An 11,308-nucleotide genomic window follows, 5' to 3' on the forward strand; every position below is an offset into this window, starting at 1 on the left:
CTAGGCCGTGATCAGATCATTGACCCCTATGAGAAAACCAAGTATGAGCGACTATACCCAGATCAAAGAGATTGGCAGAGGATCTTTAGGGTGAGCGTTATGTATAATCTTCATTTTTCCCAAACTCCTTATGATGGTGCCTCAGTCTATATGTCCTGCCTTTTGGAAATTCCTGTATATGAGTCCACATCTAAATTTTACTGTATTCCAAGATGTGTAACATTTTTATTTTTTCATCCCATAGAGCTTTGTAAGGACTTGTTTTTGGTGTGTTGAGCTGTTGTTATCGGTACCACTTTGCACTAGATCTAATCTACATCTAGTCATCTACTCCACATCTATTTGTCATGATTCAGCTCAGTTATGATGTGATATGTATGAAAACCTCCCATAAGGGCTCATACTCACTTGCGAGAGACTCACACGATTCTCGATACACGCACTGGGACCGGAGCGTGCGGCTACATGTATCTCTATGCAGCCGCACGCTCCAGTCCCAGTGCCGGCGGCAGTGCCGAGTTTTCATGCGAGAGACTAACACGAGAATCGTGCGAGTCTCTCGTAAGTGAGTATGAGCCCTAAGTGATCATTTATGCTGAGTAATTTTGTGTATTTCCAGACATTGGTTTCTAGTGACGGCCATACATCTAGTATTAACTATTAGTGATGAGTGAGTGTACTTGTTACTCGTGATTTCCGAGCATGCTCGGGTGTTCTCTGAGTATTTTGGCATGCTCGGAGATTTAGTTTGTGTCGCCGTAGCTACATGATTTGCGGCTCCTAGACAGCCTGAATACATGTGGGGATTTCCTAACAAACAGGCATTCCTCCTCACGAGTATTCAGACTGTCTAGCAGTCGCAAATCATGCAGCTGCGGTGACACAAACTAAATCTCCGAGCACGCCAAACTACTCAGAGAACACCCGAGCATGCTCGGAAAACTCGAATAACGAGCATACTCGCTCATCACTATTAATCACTATTAACTATTAGGACAGAAGATCATTTGACATACAGTATAGACAGACTGTTAGTAAGAATTCTGTATAAATTATGGATTTTTCTCCTCTACAGGGCCGTCTACTTAGTGCGTCATAAAGACACAAACAAGGTATTCGCCATGAAGAAACAAGCAAGGGGTATCCTGGAGGATCCAGAGTATCTTGAAATGGCCTATCTGGAAAGGGACATCGCAATATTCGCTGATTGCCCCTTTGTTGTCTCCACGCTTTGTTCCTTCCCAGGTAAACGACATCTGTGTATGGTCATGGACTTTGAAGCAGGTAAGACATATCCATTGTATCTATAATCAGCCCATTTCTGCTTAAACATATAAAGCTACCAATGTATTTATATTTCATCATTCTACATGCTCATAAGAACAGTTTAGGAGGGTTACATCTTTCTGACAGATAATAATTTTCATTGCTTCTTATTGCATTTTTTTCTGATGTTGGGGCAACAAAAACACTGCAATTCCATCTGAGTTTATTTTTTTTTTATTTATTTTGAATGGAGAAAAAGTGATTTTTATATTAAATTTTCTTTCCCAAATATTTTGGTATTTTATTTTTTAGTCTCCATAAGGGACCTGAACTTGTGATTATATAATCGTAATTACTATGTACTGCAGTATGGGCATTGCAGAATATGGTGAAAATCTTGGTCCACTATGAAGCAAAGCTACACACTGACCTTCACAGAAGTACCATAGTGGCAAGGATAGTAGTCTTCCGCAGACACTCAGCAGCCATAGCAAACCACTGACATGGAATGGGAGCGATGAGTGCTTAGAGCAGCTTGCCTCCAGGTCACCTGCTGTAAATGCCGCTGTCAGAGATTGACAGTGCAATGTAAGAGTTTACCAGCAGGGGGTAGATCTCAGCTCTCTTTTTGTATAGGATTACTCTGCAGTATACAGTATACGCTCTACATCACACAGTGTATCTCTATGATTGACTCCCTGCCCCAATGTCTCAGCTTATTTCTCATTCACACTCATCATGTGTAATTTACATTGTAACAAACCCTCACCTGTCATATTTGCTTTCTGCTCTAGGAGGAGACTGTGGCAGTCTCTTAGAGTTATATGGTCGTTTACCCCTCGCCTTGGCCCGCAGGTACCTTGCAGAAACGGTTGTTGCTGTGGAATATCTGCACAGCTATGGTGTGGTTCATCGAGACCTGAAGCCTGAAAAGTAAGTGAGCGCTGCAGGATAATAAAGGGAGACAGTTATAGTTATAGTCTATGGGTTATTACTTAGGGCTGACAATATCTTTTCTTTTACAGCCTCATGATATCATCAACTGGACATATCAAAGTCACCGATTTTGGGATTTCAAAACTCGGACTCATGAGACCAACATCAGACATTTACAAGGCTCAAACTATCGACATCACCAGAGAGTTTCCTGCTGATGGGGTTAGCTATACATAAAAAACTTATTCTTTACAGATCTGATCTATTACTGCTTCTCGGATATTTTCTCACATAGAAAACTTTTCCACTGATATTATTTGTCACAGTTATTTTCATTGATCATCTTCTCATTGTTCTGTTGGTTTTCAGATGACTGGCACCTTGCATTATATAGCCCCAGAAGTCATCTTAGGGGAGGGCTACGGAAGGCCTATTGACTGGTGGTCACTAGGGATCATCATGTATGAATTTCTTACCGGCGATGTGCCATTTAAAGGAAGATACAAAAGTGATATTTTCAACAGTATCACCACGGGTAAGTAAAATATTCTGAATGCTGTGTGATGCCACAGTAATTTGGTTCAGTTGTTATGTTCATTCTTTGATTTAGTTACTTGTTGCTTTTGATGAGTTTTTTAAATGATAGTAAATGTAGAGACCTTCTTTTCTGTAATATTTACTTTTTATATAACAGATGACATCACTTTGAAATTTCAAGAGTGTGCTCTTCATCCCAAAGCTCAAAGCATCATTACTCAGCTACTCATAAAAGATCCAACACATAGACTCGGGACAGGTAATATATATAGTAGTATTAATAATGACTTATAGCTCCTCTGTGACCTGACAAATAGATCATTTCCATGAGGATAAACACTGAGGACTCTGCATTATCTTCTTGTCCATTCCCCATTCTTCATTCCATGACTTACAGTATATTTTGGATCTGCTATATCTTCAGTTTAGATTAACTTAAAATGTACAGTCTTCCTAACATTGTCTGGATCACTTTTTTCTTGTCTTCCATTTCCAGGAGGAGCAAATGAAATCAAGAGTCATCCATTCCTGAGTGAGTTAGACTTTGAGAACCTTCAAAATATGCCAACGTTAAGGCCAGATATTACGTCAGAGGAGGACACCCGCTACTTTCCCAGTAAGTAGAATGAGACATCATCTGGTTAAAGTTGCCGTTTGTCTTGTCTTTCATTTTATGTGACAATATGTTCCCATCATTATTAGTAATAACATGGTGACTGTCTGTGATTATATTAATAATCTCTGATAATACTTGTACTTTGTAGCTGGCATTGAGAGACCCAAATATATGAATTCAGATGAGGAGGTCAGTGATTGGCCAGAAAGTCTAAACTATGTATCATCTTCTCAAAGACTTTCTAAGGTAAGTATATGATCAGTAAATCCACAAAACTATAACTAAAATAGTATTATAATACTATATATACTGTATATATATATATATATATTTAATTTTACTCTGTGTATTTTAGCTATATGACCCCAATACCAGGATGATGAGAGATGAAGATCATGAGCCATCTCCAGATTGCTCTCTAGAGACCAGCACAAAACACTCAGATATGTGAGTAAATTATTATAGGGTATAGTACTGACATATCTTCAGAATACCAAATACAATACGCATATGACACAATACTAAATACAGAATCCACCATCCCATGATTGATCATCACTGTTGGGTCTGGCTTGTGATAACGCTGGTGATAACAGTTGATCATTATGACCAGCCTTTCATTTCCATTTCATTAAAGCCCTTTATTACTAGTTATTATTCATTCATGCTGACAGAAGGCAGTCCTGTGCAAGGTATACCCTTCATTTTGGCCAAGTGTCCTAATTGCCCATAAAAACTGAGTCTTTTTAATTTTCATTGCTTTCACTTGTAATTTATTTATTTTTCTTCCACTAAACAGGCAGAAAGAATCTTCTCCAACTGGAAATGATGGTGATAATCAGTGCTTCACTACTGAAAACAACAAGTCACCCTCTCCCATATTGCCAGGTATGTGCAGGTCTATAGGACATCTTGTTGTCGCCACTGATCATAAGGTGTAATGTAAATGTCACATGAGGACTCAGAAAATCACTGCTTTTTTGTGCCTTTAAAATAAACAACAATCCAACACGTTAACGTATAAAATTCTCACTCTTATGTGCTGCGCATTAAAAGGTATAAGGGGCCATACAGTCTGGTGCCTGATACTGATCACGAATACTCTGCCCATGGCTCAATCAGGCCCCAAACTAACCTTATATATACCCTTAATGTGCCACAGATGTTTAAACCCCTTAACCCCCGAACCTTTGTTTAGATTTTGCGTTTTGGCGCTTTTGTTTTTCTTTCTACTTCTTTCCAGAGCCATAAGTTTTTTATTTTTAGGTCAATATTGCCATGTGAGGGCTTATTTTTTGTGGAACGAGTTGTACTTTTGAACAATACCTTTGTTTTTACCATGTCGTGTAACAGAAAACAGGAAAAAAATTCCAAGTACAGTAAAATTGCAAAATAAATGCAATCCCATACTTAATTTTTGATTGACTTTTTTGCTAGGTTCACTAAATGCTAAAACTGACCTGTGACTTGGATTCTACAAGTCATTACGAGTTCATAGACACCAAACAGGTTCTTTTTATCTAAGTGGTGAAAAAATATTCCAAACTTTGCAAATAAAAAAATAAATTGCGCCCTTTTCTGAGACCCGTAGCGTCTCCACTTTTTGGGATCTCTGGTTGGAAGAGAATTTAGTTTTTGCACGCTGAGCTGACGTTTTTAATGATAACACTTTTAGGCAGATACGTTCTTTTGATCGCCTGTTATTTCATGTTAATGCAATATCGCGGCGACCAAAAAAACTTAATTATGGCGTTTCGATTTGTTTTCTCGCTCAGCCGTTTAGCGATAGGGTTAATCTTTTTGTTTATTGATAGATTGGGCGATTCTGAACACAGCAATACCAAATATGTGTAGGTTTGAATTTTTTTATTGTTTAATTTTGAATGGGGCGAAAGAGGGGTGATTTAAACTTTTGTTTTTTTACATTTTTTAATATTTTTAAAAACATTTTTTTTATTTTTGCATTGCTCCATAGGAGGCTAGAAACTGCCATAAATCGATCGCCTCTGCTACATAGAGGAGATGCATAGATCCCCTCTATGTAGCAGAATTATAGGTGTGCTATGAACCCGACCACAGGGTTGTGCTGATAGCAATCCGGCATCAGCAACCATAAAGATATGACTCTAATCTTATAGGAGGTTATCATTGACTTGTTTTTCTTAATATTTTGTATGATTTTCCAGTTGATACGAAAAATACATCTGCACTAAAACTGGAAGAGCAAAGACCAGAAATAGTAGTAAAGACAGAACCTAGCAGAGGTAAGTGTGACAATAAGGTCTATGTGGTCTGATGTCAGCGACTGAGAATAATTCACAAGGAGGATATATTATATGTTACTTTTTTACATGAATTTCCAGTTGAGACAATAAATACATCTGCATTAAAACTGGGAGAAGATCAAGACCCAAAAATAGTCCCAGAGACAGAACCGAGCAGAGGTAAGTGTGACAATAAGGTCTTTGTTGTCTGATGTCGGCGACAGAATAATTCACGAGCAGGATATATTATACAGTGGTGAAAAAAAGTATTTAGTCAGTCAGCAATAGTGCAAGTTCCACCACTTAAAAAGATGAGAGGCGTCTGTAATTTACATCATAGGTAGACTTCAACTATGGGAGACAAACTGAGAAAAAAAAATCCAGAAAATCACATTGTCTGGTTTTTTTTTCATTTTATTTGCATATTATGGTGGAAAATAAGTATTTGGTCAGAAACAAAATTTCATCTCAATACTTTGTGATATATCCTTTGTTGGCAATGAGAGAGGTCAAACGTTTTCTGTAAGTCTTCACAAGGTTGCCACACACTGTTGTTGGTATGTTGGCCCATTCCTCCATGCAGATCTCCTCTAGAGCAGTGATGTTTTTGGCTTTTCGCTTGGCAACACGGACTTTCAATTCCCTCCAAAGGTTTTCTATAGGGTTGAGATCTGGAGACTGGCTAGGCCACTCCAGGACCTTGAAATGCTTCTTACGAAGCCACTCCTTCGTTGCCCTGGCGGTGTGCTTTGGATCATTGTCATGTTGAAAGACCCAGCCACGTTTCATCTTCAATGCCCTTGCTGATGGAAGGAGGTTTGCACTCAAAATCTCACGATACATGGCCCCATTCATTCTTTCATGTACCCAGATCAGTCGTCCTGGCCCCTTTGCAGAGAAACAGCCCCAAAGCATGATGTTTCCACCACCATGCTTTACAGTAGGTATGGTGCTTGATGGATGCAACTCAGTATTCTTTTTCCTCCAAACACGACAAGTTGTGTTTCTACCAAACAGTTCCAGTTTGGTTTCATCAGACCATAGGACATTCTCCCAAAACTCCTCTGGATCATCCAAATGCTCTCTAGCAAACTTCAGACGGGCCCGGACATGTACAGGCTTAAGCAGTGGGACACGTCTGGCACTGCAGGATCTGAGTCCATGGTGGCGTAGTGTGTTACTTATGGTAGGCCTTGTTACATTGGTCCCAGCTCTCTGCAGTTCATTCACTAGGTCCCCCCGCGTGGTTCTGGGATTTTTGCTCACCGTTCTTGTGATCATTCTGACCCCACGGGGTGGGATTTTGCGTGGAGCACCAGATCAAGGGAGATTATCAGTGGTCTTGTATGTCTTCCATTTTCTAATTATTGCTCCCACAGTTGATTTCTTCACTCCAAGCTGGTTGGCTATTGCAGATTCAGTCTTCCCAGCCTGGTGCAGGGCTACAATTTTGTTTCTGGTGTCCTTTGACAGCTCTTTGGTCTTCACCATAGTGGAGTTTGGAGTCAGACTGTTTGAGGGTGTGCACAGGTGTCTTTTTATACTGATAACAAGTTTAAACAGGTGCCATTACTACAGGTAATGAGTGGAGGAAAGAGGAGACTCTTAAAGAAGAAGTTACAGGTCTGTGAGAGCCAGAAATCTTGATTGCTTGTTTCTGACCAAATACTTATTTTCCACCATAATATGCAAATAAAATGAAAAAAAAAACCAGACAATGTGATTTTCTGGATTTTTTTTTCTCAGTTTGTCTCCCATAGTTGAGGTCTACCTATGATGTAAATTACAGACGCCTCTCATCTTTTTAAGTGGTGGAACTTGCACTATTGCTGACTGACTAAATACTTTTTTTCCCCACTGTATGTCAATGGTGAGATTTTCACATCTATGACTGACAATGATCACTGACTTGTTTTTCTTACTTTTTTTGTATGAATTTCAAGATGAGACAAAAAATACCTCTGCATTAAAACTGGGAGAAGATCAAGACCCAGAAATAGTCGCAGAGACAGAGCCTAGCAGAGGTAAGTGTGACAATAAGGTCTATGTTGTCTAATGTCGGAGACTGAGAATAATTGAGGAGGAGGATATATTATATGTCAATGTGGGATTTTCACATCTATGACTGACAATGATCATTGACTTGTTTTTCTTACTTTTTTGTATAATTTTCCAGTTGAGGCAAAAAATACATCTGCATTAAAACTGGGAGAACAAGACCCAGAAATAGTTGCAGAGACAGAGCCTAGCAGAGGTAAGTGTGACAATAAGGTCTATGTGGTCTGATGTCGGCGATTGAGAATAATTCACAAGGAGGATATATTATATGTAGTGATAAGCGAATGTGCTCTTTACTCGAGTTTTCTGAACATGCTTGGGTGTTCTCTGAGTAGTTTCGGCGTGCTCGGAAATCAAGCTTTAGTCCCCACAGCTGCATGATTTGAGACTGCTAGACAGCCTGAATTCATGTGAGGATTTCCGAAATAACGGGCAATCCCCACATGTATTCAGGCTGTCTAAAAGCTGCAAATCATGCAGCTGCGGGGACTAAAACTTAATTCATGAGCACCCTCAAAATGCTCGGAAAACTCGAGTAATGAACACACTCGCTCATCACTATATGTCAATGGTGGGATTTTCACATCTATGACTGACAATAATCATTGACTTGTTTTTCTTACTTTTTTATATGAATTTCCAGTTGAGGCCAAAAATACATCTGCATTAAAACTGGGAGAAGAACAAGACCCAGAAATAGTTGCAGAGACAGAGCCTAGCAGAGGTAAGTGTGACTATAAGGTCTATGTTGTCTGATGTCGGCAACTGAGAATAATTCATGAGGAGGATATATTATATGTAGTGATAAGTGAGTGTGCTCTTTACTCGAGTTTTCCGAACATGCTCGGGTGTTCTCTGAGTAGTTTGGGTGTGCTCGGAAATCAAGTTTTAGTCCCCGCAGCTGCATGATTTGAGACTGCTAGAGAACCTGAATACATGTGGAGAACACCCAAGCATGCTCGGAAAACTCCAGTAACGAGCACACTCGCTCATCGCTATATGTCAATGGTGGGATTTTCACATTTATGACTAACAATGATCATTGACTTTTTTTTCTTACTTTTTTAGATGAATTTCCAGTTGAGACAATAAATACATCTGCACTAAGACTGGGAGAAGAGCAAGACCCAGAAATAGTCCCAGAGACAGAACCTAGCAGAGGTAAGTGTGACAATAAGGTCTGATGTCGGCGATTGAGAATTAGTCACGAGGAGGAGATGTTAACTCCCAGTGGGTACGATTGTCACATGTATGATGACTGACAATGATCATTGACTTGTTTTTTCACTTTTTATATGAATTTCTAGTTGAGAAGAAAAATAACTCTGCAATAAAACTGGTAGAAGAGCAAAATGCCAAAATAGTAGAAGAGCGAGAACCTAGAAGACGTAAGTGTGATAATAAGGCCTATGTTGTTTGATGTTGGCCAGTGAGAATATTTCATGTGGAGAAGATGTTATCTGTCAGTGGTGGGATTGTCACATGTATGATGAGTGACAATGATCCTGTTCCTCTGCACGGATAAGATTTCTCTACCGTCCTGCCACAATGACACCAAAGCAGTATCCTCTAATATGGAGTACCATTACTTACATTAGTTTTATATCTCTTCTCCTAGGGTCCATCTTCCGCCGGATTATATCATCCTGTCGGCGTGGATTATCCAGGGCCGCTCGCAGCATCAGAAGATGCATTTGTCCAATCTGTCCTTAGGGCACCATATACATCTAGTACAGCAAGTCCATCATCAAAGCTGTACTTGGGCAGCACGGTGGCTCAGTGGTTATCACTGTTGCTTTGCAGCACTGGGATCCTGGATTTAAATGTCACTAAGGAAAACATCTGCAAGGAGTTTGTATGTTCTCCCCGTGTTTGCGTGGGTTTCCTCCGGGTACTCCGGTTTCCTCCCACACTCCAAAGACATACTGATAGGGAATTCCTAATTTAAAAAAATTAAATAAAAATTCTGAATTAATTAATATTCCTTTGTAATAGAATATTTCTGAAATATATGGCATACCAATACTGTACATCGTACATATTTGAAGAATCCTCATGAAGTTTTGCTTTTTTCACTAAACGTGTATGTACTGTAGTGTGGTGGGGTAATATACTTCCCAACTGCCATCTTCTCTGAGATCAAGCTCTGTCCGGCTCCACTTTTATGTGATGTCATAGATACATAGCTACATACATAGGTTGAAAAAAGACTTGGGTCCATCAAGTTTAACCTTTCTCCACCAATTGTCCATTTTGTCACTAAATTAAATATAACCCACAATGTTATGTGTATTGAGGAAATCATCCAGCCCTTTTTAAAAGCTGTTGTAGTGTCTGCTATTACTATTTCTTGTGGTCGGCATTCCACAGTGTGACTGCTCTAACTGTAAATAACCCTTTCCTATTTAGCTGTCGGAATCGCCTTTCATTGCTCTCCAGACTCTTCGGCTCACTCTATGCTCTCGGTGAGAGCGAGAAGTCTCTTCTATAATGCTAGCCTATGGGGCCTTGTTCTGACGCTCCATAGGCTTACATTGATAAAGGCAACCTGTCACCTCGCTTTTCAGCTATAAGCTGCGGCCACTGCCTTTCAGGGCTTATCGACAGCATTCTAGAATGCTGTAGAAAGGCAGTGGCCGCAGCTTATAGCTGAAAAACGAGGTGACAGGTTTCCCTTTACTAGTCGACTACATACTTGCCGATGTGGGAGATGTTGTGACCTGGTCATCATCTAGCCGTGACAATTATTCCCTTATAAAAGGTTCTAGAGACATTCATTAACTAGTAGGACTTGGGCATCCTAAGACAGTCCTGCTTAGACTGCAGAGACCCGTATGACGTAAACGGTGCCTCCCACCAATCCCATAATAACGAAACAACAAAAAGGCCTGGATGGGTTGAACAGGTCGGTCACAGTTTACTGAATTCTAAACCGAGAGAGGCAAATACAAATTCTCAACGGACTCAGAGCCGAAAGCCCCCCGTAACTGACGGTGGGCAAGGAAGCTGATGAGAGGTTACGAACCTTTGCCCCCCATACTACCGCTGTGACATTGAATACAACAAAATCATGCAAGTAATGAAAACATTGTCCAAAATTTTTATTTTTTTTTTAAATAAACATTATATACAATAGCCGCACAGCACAATTGCGAATTTATAAGGGAGGGAGGGTGGTGACAAAACTTTGACTGGTCAGCCAGGGGAGGAAGAGGAATTCTCCGGCCCAGCACAAGACTTTAACCCCTGAGGGTGTGGCCGGACGCCCCTTCCCCTTTTTCCCATTGGTCAGTGGGCGTCCTAATATATGGCATCACCTGAGAAGTAGTGGGAGGGGGGAAGCACTGCCCAAAGTTCCTTTATAGCTTAACCTATCTATGGGGACTCTGCAGTCAGACACACATTCCCTATACGGTGACGTGCCTCTCAGACTGTTCACATTGGACTATGATCAGTGGCCCTGTCGGTATTTGTGTCTGAAGCCCCATAGAATGGGATTCAGATGTTCGCACCAACAGGAACATTGAATATAATGATGCAGGCAGAGTCAGTGTTCTATATTAGCATTATTATATGCCTATTTGAGGCAGGCACCAAGACGCCATCTTGGTGTCTGCCTCAAAAAGGCATA

Source organism: Dendrobates tinctorius, unplaced genomic scaffold (genome assembly GCF_039654945.1).
Source record: "Dendrobates tinctorius isolate UK_male_01 unplaced genomic scaffold, ASM3965494v1 ptg000070l, whole genome shotgun sequence".
Classification (NCBI taxonomy): Eukaryota; Metazoa; Chordata; class Amphibia; order Anura; family Dendrobatidae; genus Dendrobates; species Dendrobates tinctorius.